We start from the raw sequence: 6,000 nt of genomic DNA, 5'->3' as shown, positions 1-6,000 counted from the left end.
ACTAGGGAAACGTAAAGTTATGCCACAGCACTCTCTGTTGGTGAACTTGATGCATTGTCCCATTAGAAGCCTTGAAAGTCCCAGTTTGGCTTTGGTCTTTTTATAGGCAAGAAACCACATCCCCGTGTCTTTGAAGAGCTCGTATTCACTAAGTAGTAGTTAGGCCTGCCAGTACTTACTCACTATTTTATAAGTATGAGTGGTAGAGGAACTCTTTGAACTGAACCCATTTAGAATCCCAAGGCTGATGGTTTCATAATACAGAAGTAAATAGACTATAGTCACATAATTAGCAGGGATGCCCATGAATTACTGAGTGTTTTCCCTTGCACAGGTGGATAAGAGAAATGGTTGAAAGTGCCAAGCATGCAGTATGTTGATCTTTCCCACATACTCAGAAGAATTTTTATCGTGACACACTCTTCCAGCTCAGGATGTCAGCGTGCACCACAGGCTGGAGACACATCCTGTCCAAGTAATTGTTAGAAGGGAATTTGCTGTGGGTCATGCTTGTGTCGGGTCTCTCAAACCACACCAGAAAGCACACAGGAAACAATTACATTTTGACCAATAAAACCTTTTAATTATAGTCAAATTATAACCATTTAAGTGTGAATTTAGCGGTATCCGGGATTAAAGGGTCTATGGCTGACACGTAAGGCATTTTACAAGCTTTTTAGTACTGTTGCTCCAATGTTTGTTATTGAACAAATGGTACACCGTACACGGCATTCTGACTCGTTAAAACCCTTAACGATCTGACGGCCATTTTCAAAAGGGTTACTTGACCTCTGACCTCAGGATATTTGAATGAAAATAGGTACTACAGTTACCCATGAGTCTCCCCTTTACAAATAGCCCCATTCTCTTCATGTGTGCATGTTAGTTTAGTGGCCGTTTCAATGCAGACAGACTATTTGTGATACTTGACCTCAATGTATTAAATGACCTGTTGTGACCTTTCAGATAATCACAGCCTCATGAAACTTACAAATTCAGACTATAGACCTGGGGCATTCAGAGGATGTATCTTCTAGGTAAACTGACAATAAGGGGGTTTCTAAGCAGTGTCCAATCGCTGACAAATGCAAATAATAAAGAGAAAGTGATAATCTTTTCAGTAATATCTGTTAGTGTATTAGTCAGTTGTGTGCCAGTTCGCATATCAATGAGGACGACTAGTGATAAAAATGTGGTTTTTATTTTTGCACGGATGTGATGCAGGAACCTGATTTGTCTTTCATTTTATTAGACAGAATAGCCACAAGCAGATATTTCTGTCTGGTTATTTTACTGTCTGTCTGTGTATTCATTGATTTTTCAAGTAATGTTGTACTACATAAAATATGTTAGTATTGCTATTTAATATTGGATGTTAAAAATATAATCCTCCCCTAGTGCCTTTGTGTCTGGTACAAACTTTTGTCTGTGATGGAAGTTTTTTCTGCCACACATTTCAAATCCCAAATGTTTGATTTTTGTTTAAATCTTATAACCATGCACAATAGTTGCAAACAAAGTGTGTTCATATACCATGCTTTAAGGCTGTTATTTGCCAGGGGAAAAAATCCTTAATACTTTTTAGTCATATGACAAAAGGTGCACTGGCAGGAGAGGTCCAGGAGATGCTGCTAATGCTCTGTCTTTGTACTGTGTGATTCTGTTTGGGTTCATAGAGAGGACAGTACAGGCATCAACTTAAACAGACCCTTTGCCATTCTCAGAGGCTTTGTTTATACATTCACATACTGTAGTCCTCCATGCTCCTGCCCTGTCACATCTGACGGGCCGGATAACTGATTCAAATTTTAAATGATCTCAAACTGGTCTGGCTGTGTGGTTGATCTAGAAATGTTTTTTGCATCTTGTCAGACCCAGAAGGCTCACAGGCAAAACAACACTCTATGTTCTCACATAGAGCAGTGGAGAAATGAACCCCATATAAAGTGTTTAGTATAGAAAAACGAAAGGTTTTACATTGATATACAACGTAAACACCAAGCCAATCTTGGCAAGGCATATGGCAGCAGCAAATTTATTTATACAGCACATTTCATTACGTGTAAACTTTACTTTTAAAGTAAGTACATTTTATTTATACAGCGCTTTTCACAGGAAAAAAAACCCAAAGTGTTTTACAGGGGTATAAAACAACATACAGGCAAACACAGAAAAACACAATACATCAAGAAAACATAATTAAAGCCTGGACGTCTAGTTGACCAGGTACATATAGTCAACTAAATGCCTGTCTCAACATATATGTCTTAAGTTGACATTTAAAAGGATCCACAGATACCGCTGACTGTAAGGGTGCAGGCAGAGCCTTCCAGAGTTTGAGAGCTATTTATTCAAAGGCTCAATCACCCCGAGTCCTAAGGCCATTGTCTGGGACAGACAATAAATTCAAGGTGTTTGATGGGAGGGAGCGAGCAGAGGGATATGGGTGAAGTAGCTCAGTCACATATGCCAGGGCCAGATCGTGCAGTGCTCTGTAGGTCAGAGTGAGAATCTTAAACTGGATCCTGTATGCAACAGGGACTAAACTCAAGAGATATGAGTACGGGGGTGCTGTGAGATCGTCTGTTTGTCCTTGTGAGTAGCCGTGCTGCAGCATTTTGGATTGACTGTAGACAGTTTAAAGCGAACATACTGAGTGAGGAGAAAAGTGAGTTATGGTAGTCGATACGGGGTGAGATGTAAGGCATGTATAAGCATCTCAAGTTCATCATTTGAAATTACTGTTCTCAGTTTGCTGATATTTCTCAGGTGGAAAAACAGGAACTAGACAGCTGCTTAACATGGGTGTCAAACAAAGACAAAATATAAACATATAGGCACACACATGAGACCACAAGCAGCATAAACAACATAAATATAATAACAGAGTTGCATACATATGCAAATTCCCAAACACACAGCAATAAAACTGCCAAAATGTTAACACAATCAAATAGATACCAACTGCACAAGAAGTAAGTGCCACCATGCAAGAATATATATATATATATATATATATATATATATATATATATATATATATATATATACACACACACACACACAACAAAAAACAACAAATAACAAGATAATAAGTTGAAACTTGGCAGAAAAGCTTGCAGGTTTTATGCATTGGGCTTTGACACATAATTCAGCTTGTTAATGGTTTTGCTCAATGTGCAGCTTAAGAAAGATCTTGAGTTAATATTGATAATGAAAGCACCAGCAGGCAGTCATTTGAGAACACCTGTTCCTCATCATGTTCACGTAGGAACACTGACATGCTGCAGCACTGCTGTTCATTCTCTCTCCACATGTGAAGCAAACCAGCCATCTCACCTCCTCACCAACACCAGTAAGGGCTTGTTGAGGGGAAGTGTGTATGTTTATATACTGTATATATGGCAGCTTCTAAACCTTTACTGGTTGAGGGTCAAGAGCAAGGTCAGTGCAGCATGTTGGATATTCAGTGCGTGCCATTGACCTCAAACACATCTTGAATGCTACACAGCCCTAGGTCTTGTCTTGAATACAAAAAAGTATCAGGTTTTTCATCAGCAAGCTGCCAGCCAATGAGGGATCCCACCTTCCATAGACGTAGACGTTAAAAACCTTGAACATGAATATCAAACTACAGGCCCATTTACAAATCTTTACATGATCACCTGGATCAGCAGATGTAGTACTAACATACTGTAACATGAATGTTATATCAGCTACGATAATTCAGCCTGAACTGTACAGGTGGCCACATCAGTCTGATATAGGGCTGGGCGATATATCGATATAAAAAATATATCGATATGTTTTTGACATATCGATATAGTTCAAATTCTTTAACTAAAAATGCTGCCCTTACTAGGGTTTGTCATATTTTGTTCTTTTGTCATGTTCATTTTTCTTTTCTCATATAAATATATTTATTTCAGAAAAAAGATTGGCCGATGTTATTTCATAGGCTGTTTTTATTTAAGATATTTTTTTTAATTTAAATGTGCACTTTATGGAGCTTTGATTTAAGAAAAAAAAAAGTTACTCCTGTTGTTATACAGTATTTATGTTCACTTAAATAAACTACTTGTGACATATTTAGCTTTGACTTTGAATATATATATATATATATATATATATATATATATATATATATATATATATATATATATATATTTATATATTCAGCCTAAATATATCAGGATATGACTTTTGGTCCATGTCGCCCAGCCCTAGTCTGTTATTTTCCCTTTATCCTCCAGAAAAATTTTGTTTATATAGTCCCTGCTAAAGATGACATTCTCTGAAGATACGTTGCCCAAAAACGACAATCTTGAGGTCCTGGTCATGCTTCAAATTCTGGTAATACTACCTTAACATTGCAATTAATGTTATTCTTCAACATTTGTCTGTTTAATCAAATTATTACATATAATACTGGTAACGTCTGATTTCCTTGACCATACGTCAGGAACATGGTTTTTAAAAAGTTTTAAAAAGTCCAGTAAAGTTAACTTGTTGAAACTTGCTGAACCAACAAGGGCCAACAGCTCACTGCTGCCCCTCTGCCCCCGAACAGATTAATCTGACCCCGCACTAGAGGAAGTCAGTTTAAGAAGAAGCTGTTCTTTAGGAAATGAAATAAATCTCTACCATGGCTTCCAGAGGACAAATAGTGGTTCCAAAAGATTAGAATGATCTCCTCCACCAACTAGACTTCAGCTGTAATTCGTTGAAGAACAGAGCTGTTTATGATTTGTTTGTAGTTCGCGGTCTCCTGATAGAGGCTCAATTGATTATTTAATAATACCTTCTCAGTTTGAATTGCTGCCTAAAACCATCATGACTAATCAGTTGCATTTTCTGTGTCCACATTTTACAAAGAAAGAACCATTCCACTGACAACTTGGATAACTTCATAGTGAAAGCTCAGTTTTTCTCTGAAGGAAGGAAGGTAATAGGAAATGTGTGGTCCAAGTACTTTTATATACCGACAATCCAATTATTTCTCCTTACTGTAGGCTTTTGTCTCTCATGCGTGAGTGCTGTGGCTGATTTTAGAGTTAGTTGGAACCTCAGGGCTGATAGGAAGACAGATGACGGATACCAAAAGTCTGAGGCATGGAGGATAACAATGACTCATTTGTGGTATAAAAACAATTGTGTCCCCACATTGACATGGCAGTACTTGCTGCATTTGTTGTTTCTACTGGAATAACTGCTTCTACTTTGGAATTCTATCATCAGGAAATACCATCTTGAAATCTAAAGCTTAATTTTTTTCTCTCATGCCTTTTGTTTCATTCCTCTCTCACTCACACTTGTATCCCTCTCTCACTTTCTTGAGCTGTCACCCAACTATGACTCTATTCAGGGCCTGGTCCCCAAACTGTCACATTTAATCAATCATTAATGACAGGAGGCAAACTCAAACAAACTACTGTTACAACTGACATGAAAAGTGACAGTCAGACTTTGACAAGTTTGACGTGTCTGACGGTCAGGGCCGGCCAGCGACTGACCACAAAGAGACACGAGGGGAAAACTGCTTGGAGGACTCAAATGGTCTGTCGTCCGTTTTTGGAAAGGCAGAAAATAAACAGTGTGGGTGGAACAAAGCCCAAAGGGGATCTATGTTTTATTTAATAAGAAAGTTAACGGTGGTGACACACTCTTGACTCACAGAACTTTGAAGAAGTTTAGTCATGAAGAAGTAAAAAGGCCCACAGCCATGTGTGGGCACTGAGACAGAAATTATTTCAGCTGATGGGTGTCGACTGATTTCTTAAATTAAAGTTGCACCTGTTACCCTCCATACCGTTAGGAATATAATAGATCTGACTTGCTTCTGATGAGGATAAAGAGATCAAAGGTTCTTACTCTTTTTTTAGCCAAGGACTGTTTACAAAAAAGAGAATTCACCTGGGACGACCTCGTGTATGTCCTTTGGAATAATTTGATGTTGCCTGTTTTTTACACTTCTGTGAAAGAACAACACAAGGGAAAGTT

The sequence above is a fragment of the Centropristis striata genome, chromosome 18, assembly GCF_030273125.1.
Source record: "Centropristis striata isolate RG_2023a ecotype Rhode Island chromosome 18, C.striata_1.0, whole genome shotgun sequence".
In the NCBI taxonomy this organism is placed as follows: Eukaryota; Metazoa; Chordata; class Actinopteri; order Perciformes; family Serranidae; genus Centropristis; species Centropristis striata.
Note: the sequence above shows the minus strand (reverse complement) of the source record.